The sequence below is a fragment of the Maniola jurtina genome, chromosome 10, assembly GCF_905333055.1.
Source record: "Maniola jurtina chromosome 10, ilManJurt1.1, whole genome shotgun sequence".
In the NCBI taxonomy this organism is placed as follows: domain Eukaryota; kingdom Metazoa; phylum Arthropoda; class Insecta; order Lepidoptera; family Nymphalidae; genus Maniola; species Maniola jurtina.
Genome location: NC_060038.1, coordinates 9,077,744 through 9,089,320, shown reverse-complemented (window position 1 = coordinate 9,089,320; position 11,577 = coordinate 9,077,744). Strand labels below are relative to the sequence as shown.

At 35.8% G+C, this 11,577-nt stretch overlaps 1 long non-coding RNA gene across 2 annotated transcripts in view; it reads left to right on the top strand.

The window, feature by feature from the left end:
- Window positions 1-11,577, top strand: part of LOC123868857 — a 32,193-nt gene that overhangs the window by 18,677 nt on the left and 1,939 nt on the right. For both annotated transcript variants that reach the window (XR_006796745.1, XR_006796744.1), the window contains exon 2: window positions 1,479-1,630. This is a non-coding gene — a long non-coding RNA (uncharacterized LOC123868857). The remainder of the gene's footprint in view (window positions 1-1,478; window positions 1,631-11,577) is intronic.

Here is an 11,577-nt window from a genome sequence, read left to right as displayed (position 1 = left end):
CTTCTCACTTTGTGCAAGTAGGTACCCAAGTACATAGAACCTTACACCGACTGCAAGCGGTCTGCACATTTTATTTCAGTCGGCAGTTGCGATACAGCTATGTTAACTGCGCTAAAGCCACTAAGTAAGTAACTACTTACATAAGTAGGTACTTATACCTATTACTTACTTATTTAAAATTGCAGTTTGCAGTTTGCTTGCTGCTCAAATGCCAACCGTCAGCATATTATACCTTTATGTAAAATGTAAATGATCGTGTAAAAGGTATTTCTTAAACTTAAAATAAGTAGTGACGTTTTAATATATTTTTTTTGATAGTAGTTAACCTAAATATGTTTAATATGAAAAATTAATTAAAATTTAGAATTTTTCATCCTACATGAACTGCTTTTTAGTCCAATCTCTAGCTAATGAATACATGTAGAGTCTGCGCGAATTTCACGAAATAAGTGGGGGGTTAAGGTTTGTCTAGCTATTATAGGTACATAGGTAGGAACGTACCTACTTATATTATAAGTAAGTACTTACTTAAAGAGGTTTGTTTGGTTGTAATCAATAAACTCTGAAACGACTACATCGATTTTGATAATTCTTTTACCATTAGAAAGCTACTTTCGCTAGAAATAATATTAGATACGTACTAAAGTATAAATTGGTAAATTAAATTTCACCCGAGCAAAGCCGGGCGGATCAGCTAGTTAAAAATAAAATGTGAAATATCAGCAACTCTAAAGCCCCCCGTTCGGGTTTCTAATCTAGAAGCGTAATAAAAGTCCACGTAATAAAAGTGCGCATTTTCACGTAGCCCGTAAAATTATGATAACGTTCACGTACAGCTACCGACCACACGTCGGTTTACCTAAACCATAGATAACGTCCCAAATAATGTAGAGTAAGAACCTAAATATATTATAGATAGGTAAGGTATATGGCCTTGGATGAATATGGCTCTTTGACTTTGCATACGTAAAAATAGATTTAGATAAAGGTTAGGCAGATAGTAGGATGTAGGTACTTTAGGCAGTATGTACTATGTACGTCCATCTAAAAATATAAAAAAGTTTTTCAAATTCAATATTTTTAATGTAAGTTTAACTAACTACCTTACGTACTGTAGGTATTGTATTGTAATGTAGTTACCTAACAAGCCGATTAAAAAAAAAACATATTTTTTAAAATTATTTAAAATAAATAAATAGTAAAAAGAAAAAAGATTAAAAATGGATAGGGAAGCACTTATAATAGATCTCTCATCATCATCATCATCAATCCAGCTCCCATGCAAAAGAGTAACCCACGTAACGTCTGGTAACACGTTGGCCAAGTGCAGATTGGCAGACTTCACACACCTTTGTGTCATGGTGAACTTTCAGGCATGCAGGTTTCCTCACGATGTTTGTCTTCATCATTAGCGTTGTAAGTTTTATAAATAAGTATTTTCCAGTTTTGATAATGAGCAATGATTTCTATCATTTCAGGTTTCAATTACATAATGATGGGACCGCTGAAAATTATCTTCAAAATACGGGAAATCTCACAGACGCAGTATACACACATTACCCAGCCTACCTAATTGATGCCTACGAAATGATCAGGAAAATTCCAGCTCTGGGAACAAAATCATCAATAGGTACCTACCTACCTACCTACTCCTATCTACTAATACAGACCTACTTACCTAATTTATAAATTTCCACGAGGTAGGTTTTTCTAGATGATATTAGGTACCTAATTCAAAAAATATTACATTTTAATTAGTTAAGTAGTTGCCATCTCTTAAGTAAGTAATGCGTGATCTGGAATACAAATCACTTAGGGTAACGACTAAAGACATGGAATTTGCAGGGCATTATCCCCACTCGGCACTGTATCTCTTACCACAGGCGCCTAGAACCCCTCCATAAAGGTGGATTAATACAGCCGAAAGCCCAACTTACTTAATAAATATAAAAGCCTTCTCCGCCCGCGCTCGTAAACCTCCCACTGTGTTCCACCAAGATTACTTATATCGCGACCAGCAAAATATAGCCCCCGTTTTCATTGCCGCGGCCAATTTCGATAGGGACACGATGAAAGTTTGTAGGTCATGATATACTGGTTCGCCATTATCAGCTCTATGTAGATTGCGACGCTCGCCTGCCTTGCTTTCTCCCAGATAAGGTTTTACGGTCGCTTGGAAGAAAGGATAATGTCCCTTTTTGATGTAAAGACGGAATTGTACGCGATCTGGTTCGCTGGTACGTTAGATAACAGTCCGTTTTATATTCTTCTGAATGTCAGTTACCTACTGGTTAACATTTTTACGAACTAATATAATAAGTAAGTAGCTAAAACGAAAACAACAAATTCAATTTAAAATCTACTTGCGAAAAGACTTTAATTAGAAAAGGCTTATTTTTCTAATATATAGATACCTATTAAGTACCTATATTTTATAAGAATAAGTACTTATTAGTAGATATTTTAGCTTAAATGAAATTAAACTTAAATTTACAAATAAATTTAAATTTGGCTACCTATACGATTCATTCAGTATCCCAAGATAAAATTCTTCAAAAATTGCTTCTTTAAACAGCTTCGGTATTCAACAAACATTATTCAGAGATTTTCTTTCAATCAATGGATTGTAAATTGGAGTTAAACTCATTTTTTTTTTATTAGTACACACCTATAGATACCAAATATTTTTACGAAAATTGTTTCAATTAAAAATGAAACCTTCCTTTTATAGAATAAGTTAAAAGAGATATGGCTCACATGTAGGCACTGAGGCCCCATACACGAAAGTAACAAAGTTGCAATAATTTATGACGGGTCGGTTTATGGCTACAGGCTAACTCAGCATATGCCGCATACCGAACTCGTTTGAGTAGGTAGGCATCTGTGATTAAATATACATACTTAAGGCTATCCTTGCCAACGATCCCCCGTCGATTTCCTACGTATGATATTATTGTTCTTATCTCTATCTGCCCTGGTTCGTGCATTCTCGGTTCCTAGATCGGTGCATTTGTAATAACCAAATTTCAAATTGCTGTGATTGGCTGAATTTACCATGTTCTTGCTGCGACAGTGAGTTTGAGCCACTAGCGGAACAATGTTAGCCGGTCAGAAATGATTGCAATTAGTCAACCTGTTTGACGTCCGTGTTCTGTTTTCGATTACAAAAAAGAAAAAATTGTTGTTACAATCATCAATTTTAGCAAATAGTGAAAGAGAGTCGGCCAATCAGAGGTCACAACTACCGTCACACTTTCTGTCACACTATGGCAGTAGGCATACCGAGTAATGAAAACAATTTTTCATTCTGTCTAGGTCGACGTAGGGTTGCCACCTGGCTCTTTTTGATTTACAGGCTACCACCATCAAAAATACGGGGTTTAGATTTGAAGAAATTTGAAAATTTGAAGTATTTGAAGAAATAGGCGGTGGTTCTCTCTGAAATGCATGGAAAGCCTATTTAGATATTTCAGTTTATTTGTAAGTTTTGTATTTTTTCTCTGTATGTTGCCGTGTCTTGATTGGTGAACTGTGTTTGCATGTGGTTTTAAATAAAAGATTTATTTATTTAAATAGCTTTTAAAAACTCTTAGTGTTGTAAAGCAAAATGTTATACATTTCATGCATACAATCTTCTCATTTCAACTTAAAATTACATTTAATTTGTAATTCCACCTTCACAGTATCAATACTATGGCCATAGCCAGGAATCGATTGCGGGAGAGGTTTTATTAGGGCCGGAACTGAATCCTGTCATGAGGAAAAAAACATTCGCTCAACTTTATGGGCTAATTACCTGGTTAGTGGAATTTCGCCTTTCAATTTGACAGTGAGATAAAATACAACAATAAAAAAGCGCGAGCGCAGTGAGCGCAAGTGTTTTTGGTTCAATACAGAAAAAATTAAAGTGAAAGGGAAACGAGTTTAGCCATAGCAAGATTTTATTTTTAAAGCTTCCTATCCATACTAATATTACGAATACGACAGTATATCTATTTGCCTATCTATTTGTAACCCTTTCACGGCCCATCTTCTTTACCAAAATTTTGGTACTTACTATTCAGAGGTAACTTGCATCCCAGACATTTTTTGAGGCGGCTTTTTAGCCCGGAAAATCCCCCACGGAATTTTTAAAAATCTAAATTCATGCAAACGAAATTGCGGGGTTTACACCAAGTAATAGAAATTCAAAGTGCGAGTGAAGTGAGCGCGAAATGTTTGATATATTTCCAAAAAAAAATTGGTAAGCAAATGCAAGAAATAGTGTAAGTATTATTTTAGGCTTAGGTTTTTGACGGCTTCCCAGGCGCAGTCGCCATTTCAAAATTTCTGGTCTGGTGGGAGGCTTCGGTCATGGCTAGTTATATGGTTAGTATGGCCCTAACGGCCAAGAAATTAGACTGCATCATCACTTACCACTAGAAAAGATTAAAGTCACGGGCTAACTTGTATAAAAAAAGGCTTACATCCTCAAACCAAGCCCCGCCGCCTTGGCTACGACCATGATCAATATCGAGTGGGTTTCGGCTACGCATTGCCGCAAAAGGAAAATATTCTTTCTACTGGACATAACGTCAGTGTTGGATTTCGCCAGCCAGCTCCTGCTGAATTTGTAAAAAACCGGCCAAGTGCGAGTCAGACCCACGCACCGAGGGTTCCGTATTCGGGTATTTTTTCCGACATTTTACTCGAGAAATCAAAAACTGTTATGCATTAAAAAAATATGCATAAAAATAAGTAAAAATCTGTTTTGGAATGAACAGGTAAAGCCCTTTCATATGATAACCCACTTGATATATGTAGTTATCTTACTTTGAAAATTGAAAATACTAATATTTGTTCATGAACACATGACAGACGGATAGAAGGACAAATGGACAGACGGACAGACGGACAGACGGAAAAACTGACAGACAACGAAGTGATCCTATAAGAGTTCTTTTTTGCTTTTGAGTTACGGAACCCTAAAAATATTTAGTTTTATTTGCCCCGTATTTTATTTTCACAATTACAGGTTTCTGTATCCTGAAATACGGGGTAACCAGTAAAATACGGGGCCTCTGGCAACCCTATTCGGAAAACACTGTCACATTCAAGTTAATGTCAAATATTTTGTTTTCAATTACAGAAAGCTGCATCAATCATTATTACAATATTTTCTTTGTTGTGATTGGCTGAATTTTTGAGTTTCAGCCAATAAACAGACTGTTTGCCAATTAAACGTCATAACAATATAAATGCCAGAAAGTTTAATCAAATAAAACAAACTTAATGAGAACCTAGTGAGAATGCTAACGGCACACAATTTATAATACATATTATGTAAGTCGTATATAATAGATATTATAGTAGTCGTTCACTTTGGTAATAGTCAGATTGTCATCAGTAAAATTGATATTGGTCGATGTATCGTAAATTATTGTTTCGGTGACAAATATTTTTATTATCTATTTATCTTTGAAGAGAATGGAATAGAATGAAATGGAATGGAATACAATGATAAATTTTTATTCCTGTAAACTTTTAGGTAAACTTCAAAGTGTTTTTGGATGGTCAGAAAAATTTACCACTGGTTCGGAATGCCGTTCCTACGTTTTCTAGGGTTTCGTACCTCAAAATGAAAAACGGAACTCTTATAGGATCACTTTGTTGTCTATCTCTCTGTCTGTCGTGTGTGTCAAGAAAACCTCTAGGGTACTTCCCGTTGACTCAAAACCATGAAATTTGGCAGGTAACCTAACTGCGTAATTTTGGGTAGTTTTTTTAATCGATAAAGAAAGTTTGCGACATTGTTCAATAAAAAATTTGGATTCCAACTCCTCAACCCTGATGTTGCAGGGGACCTGACTACTAAAGCTAACGGGATTTAAAAAGTGTCGATTATTAATTGATATTGAAGGTATCTATACCAAGTAAACACTTTGTCGTTGACCTCAACCCTGATGCTGTAAGAAATTGCATTCCTAAATCCTGGTGATCCCTCGGGATTTGAAAAGGATCATCCGTTTAAATATTCTTACGTGATACAGAAACAAGTTGCATCCCGGGGACGGGCTATTACGGAGAGGCAACTTTTGTTCTGGGAAATGAAAGGATCGGGATTTTTAAAAACCTAAATCCACGAGAGCGAAGCTGCGGGCATTAGCTAGTTGTAAATATATTTAGAAGCTACTATAAGATAATAGATAAGGTACTTATTTCCTTATATTTTTATTGTATGGCAGCGCGCGGTTTTAAATTATAAATTGCACGTCCTGTCCTTTTCTGTAATACATTTTTTTCTCAATATCTACCGCTTTATCTCATAGCAAGAGTCCGTAAGACATAATACAGTGAAAATAGGCAAAATATACAATTTTTGCAGTTTCCACGTCAGTAACTGTCGAATTTTTCTAACAGTGTAAGCAGCAGAGCTGAGTTTACCATCAAGTGTTGATATGTGGGTGTTCCATAGAAGCTTTGCATCTAACATTATACCGAGAAACACGGGGTTCTCCTTTATTTTCAACATATGATTATTTATCAATGAATTTATGTCATTTAAGGTCCTGGTATTGGGCAGTGTGAATTCAACACACTTAGATTTCTTTGCATTTGGAAGTAAATTGTTAGCAATAAATCAGAGAGTGACCTGTGATATGGCATTACATATAGTATACATTGTCAAAAATTATAATATTAAAGCTGTGCGTATTGCGTGAGGAATAGGTTGCAAGAGAGTTGCAACTTGCAGGGTTTGATGCATGCGCTATTGCCAGCAAACATGAGACATATTTTTATCTACAGGCAACGTCTGAGTAGGTAACGCATACGTCTAACGCAAGTTGAAATGTACCAGTGTATTTAGTTAGACCTATCGACAAGTTTGGAGTTGGGTGCAGTCTAAATGTGGCCCGTGTGTTTAGACTGTCAGTTTCTGTCAGTTTCACGTGTCGTCCCCCGCACTTCACCACCCCGCTTGCACAAATCGAGACAGCACGAAATTTTCAAGATTTCTGGGTGTAATTTCTGGTTTTCGTAGTTCCCACATAATTATAACAATATAAAATATATAACGATAATTTTTTTACTACATAATATTCATTAAATTTTCTAGGTCTGTGGTTTTTCCAAATTTCATTAAATTGCTTCGTTGTCTAGAAAAACGAGCACAAAGTTGGGCCTTTTTTTAAAGAAAAATACAAATCTTTGAGCCCCTGTAATTTTAAAACTACATATTTTTAGAAAAATCTAAAACACCACAGACACAGATATTAGTTTCTAGACTATGTCTGCAAAATTTCATGGACTTTGGTTGCTTAATATTCAAATGAAATGGGAACTACGATTGTATGGAGTAAGTGACGGATAGAGCCCTGTTAATGCGTATCTACATAATATAATAGAGAGGTAGATATTAAGTATAACTAAACTTCATAATATAACCAAGTTAGGTAAATAAGGTTCATTCATAGGTGGTGCAATACATAGGACATAGGTAAATGTAAGCTAAGACGTGTTAATTTATTTTAAATAGGTACATGTAGGTACTTACAAGTACTTACGCCTTACTTTGAGAACTTGAGGTTGACGTGATTATAAAAGTGAATATAAAATCATAATTAATCTATCAGGGAGACACGGAGCGTTGCGCGTAGCGTTGTGTGTAGCGTGGTGCGGCCAAATGATGCTTGTGCTGTGATAACATTCATGTAGAAGTGTTGTCATGCGCTTATGGCTTCATATAGATTTGCCCACGGTAGAGCCTGTGGTAGAGTACACGTAGAGTATGTTGATATTAGAACATTCATGCAGAAGCGTTGTCACGCGCTTATTACTTATGCTTACCTAATGCAGATTTGCCCATGGTAGGTACTTAAGTAGATTAGTAGCACAGTAGGCACGCTGCAAATTTTCCAGACGAGTTTCCCACGGCGGCGGCGTGGCAAGATGTACCTAACCAATGCGGGGCGGGATGGTGAATAGTTATGTCCGATACTTACCCATATGAAATAATTTTGAAATTCACCATCTTGTTTTTTTATTATTTTAATTTTATATCGGCAATAAAAATACACTGCGAAAATTTCAACTCTCTACTTATTAGGTACGGTTCTTGAGATACAGTCTGCTAACAGACAGATGGATGGATAGACGAACGGACAGATATACGGGCGTACAGCGAAGGCTTAGCAATAGGGTCCCTGAAAAAGAAGTAGGAAGTCTAATAAGCAAGTAAAATGCTTAAAAATGAAATGGGAAATTGATCGGTAGGTAAGTAGTATACCTATTTAGTATCTAAGTGCTTACTTACAAGAAATTTTGTAATTACCAAAAAAAACCTCATGATTTATGTACCTACAGGTACGCACTTGTTCTCAATTAATAAAACTCTTTATGCTATTGAAAGCAACTAAGTAGTAGGGAAATCACCATAAAAATAACACTTAATTTTAGTTCGCAATTACGACGCCGTTAAAGGGCGGCTGCCTCTCGACAGGGCTATTACATTACCTCCACACTTACCATGCTATAAGAACCTACGTACTTACTGTCTACCTAATAGGTACACTTTTTTCGTATATGAAAGGAATGTGCATTGTTTGTTTGTGCAATAAGTTTTAAAATGTTGGTAGGAAAGTAGTGTCATTCCAAAGTTCGCGATTTCAATCACTTATTACTTGTATTACATTCACATGTTTCAATAGCTTTTATTAATTTTCTTGTTCCACCTGTTAAATTCAATTTCTGTAATTACTTACCTAAGTACCTACAACCTTTTTGTTCGTCACCATCTCTTGAATATTAAAACCAAGGAGAACTGTATGAAAGCTTTCACATTGCATAGCGATTAAACACGCACATTTTGTATTACGTAACGTACTTACCATGTGTAAATCCCACCTTTCAGTTTTAAAATGTATTAAAATAGGAACAAATACCGGTGTCAAGCGAAGTATAGTAGGTATAATACTCGTTTAGCGCGCTCATGCACTTAGCCGACGGGGCGTCGTAAACCGATGCGAAACGAAAAAGAACTTAGACTTTTCTTTTTCAAGCCAAGGCGCTTAGTTCTAAGTGCCAGGTAAGTTATTTTTATCTACTAGCTGGTGCTCACGACTTCTTCCGCATGGATCTAGGTTTATAAAAATCTTGTGGGATATCCTTGATTTCCCGGGATAAAAAGTAGCCTCAAAAAGTAGCCTATGTCAGTCAAAGTAAATCAACAAACAAACACACTTTTGCATTTATAATAGGTATTGGTAGTTGAAATGTACAGGTAGGTACTTCTAGGTACACTACAGGGGCAATAATGAGAGAATAGAGCGGGTGAGACTGCACTTTGAAAAAGATAGGTTCTTAAATGCTAAAGACCTTTAGTATTAGGGTAAATGGGGTCCTTTGGCTCTTAGCATTAAGTACTTACCTAGGTATCTTTTTCTATAATGCCATTTTATTTCACTGTTTTTTCTTACGCAAAATGTTACATACTAATGAGTAGGTACCTACAGAATAAGATGAGCTTAGAAAAGTCCACATTTATTTCATAGGTAAAAAGGAAGGCGAAAATAACCCTTTTTACCTATGAAAAATATGTGGTAGGAAATTTCTTTTTATCTTAGGTACCTAATCCGCAAAATACCTATAGTTTAGCTGCTGACTACTTACATTACTATTGTCAGCAAATGAAAATGGTTAGGTAAGTAGGTAGGTACCTACCTACTTACCTAACCATTACCATACGGCCAAAGATACTTTCACAATTTGGGTTAATTGTATAGAGCCCGCATCTATTACACGAAATTCGTTAAGATAATACATAATTATTACTATAGCAGTCATACCCCCAGCATACTCAACTTTATAATTTACTCAGTAATTAAAAGCACGTGTCATACCAATAAACATCCATCCGCCTTAATTTTAAATAGCGTATAATTATTTTTAAAGGATTATTGAGCTGGGTGACTTTCAATATTTCACATAAGTAGTAGTACTTACTCAGTTAAAGTCTTATGTGGCAGAAACATAAGACTGCGATGCGATGTCGCATCTGTAAGCTCGGACGACGCTTCGCGAAAACCACGCGGAAACTTTCCTACCTATACTTACGGAAATAACAGAAAACTATAGATCAGATTATACGTTGTACTTATCCTCACACTTCACACAGACAGTTCTTATTTGTGGAAAGCTCTGAGATGTGCTAAAGGAAGAGCTGCGCTTGCGGTACGAAGAAAACTAAGGGCTTCTGCGCTGGCGGTAAAAAAATGATTCAGGTTCATACTTACAAGAACGAGAATTGTAGAGCTTGAAAAATGAAATTATCGACGGCACGCTCGAAGCCATAAATTCCGGTATATATTAGTGCGTCATACGCCTAATGCGATCGAATGACGAAAAGTAACGGCCTTGATAACGAGAGCAATAAACCAAGTCGCGGGGAATTTCACTTGAGTGCTTTCTGGCTTGGGGGTGCCACGATTTGATAAGGAATATGGAATGTGGATTAGATACAGTCGGCGGTGCAAGTTTGACGACTAATGCTCCATTGTTAGCTTTAGTTTAGACAAGGAAATACGGAGCTAACTAGGTAGTTATGTAGGTACTTTAAAGGCCTGTTGTATGCAACAAACAATAAGTATAGGTACGATTACCTACCTACTTATACCTAAAAAATGCGATAAATTATAAAAATAATATCAATTAAATATTGTGGTTATTTTCAATAGAGATTTCTTACACGAACACAATATAAGTCCCTATTTGTTTACCTACCTACGTCTACTTAAAATAAGTAGGTATGAATTAAGTACCTATATCTCTGGACGTTACAAATTTTTATACAAACTTAATTAATGTACCTACCTATCCTACTTACCTATCTGTAACTTTTGGGTGGATGGGAATTAATTAATAAAAGTTTATTAGGTATCATCAAAATACCTTAACGCCGGAGTTCCCATTTATTTTTCATTGCATGAAAGAATTTTCATTTGTAGTTTCGTGTATCGTAAATCTTGAATAATTTGAAGCAAAGAATTTTTTATTTATGAGATTGTCAGTTAAGTATGTACCCACTACCCACCTACTGCTGACCTGACCAGCAGAGACTATAAAATACCTCAACCTTCAATAAATCTACCTACTTACGAGGTAAATAAAGCTCTTTCCACTGAACTTAATTAATAAAACTGCAAGTAAACCGCTGCATTTTAGAATAAAAAGTAAAACTGCTTACAAGGGCCTTGGTAGTTAAGTATCTACTTACTTAGTTACTAGTAGGTACTTATCTACTAGAGACTCTATCTTAGAGAGTGAAATTGTCAAACTTGTTTTTGTTTTACTATACCCAGATAGACAGTTCAATAGTTTTTAACCCCCGACCCAAAAAAAGGGGTGTTATAAGTTTGACGTGTGTATCTGTGTGTCTGTGTATCTGTGTATCTGTCTGTGGCATCGTAGCGCCTAAACGAATGAACCGATTTTAATTTAGTTTTTTTTGTTTGAAAGGTGGCTTGATCGAGAGTGTTCTTAGCTATATAATCCAAAAAAATTGGTTCAGCCGTTTAAGAGTTATCAGCTCTTTTCTAGTTT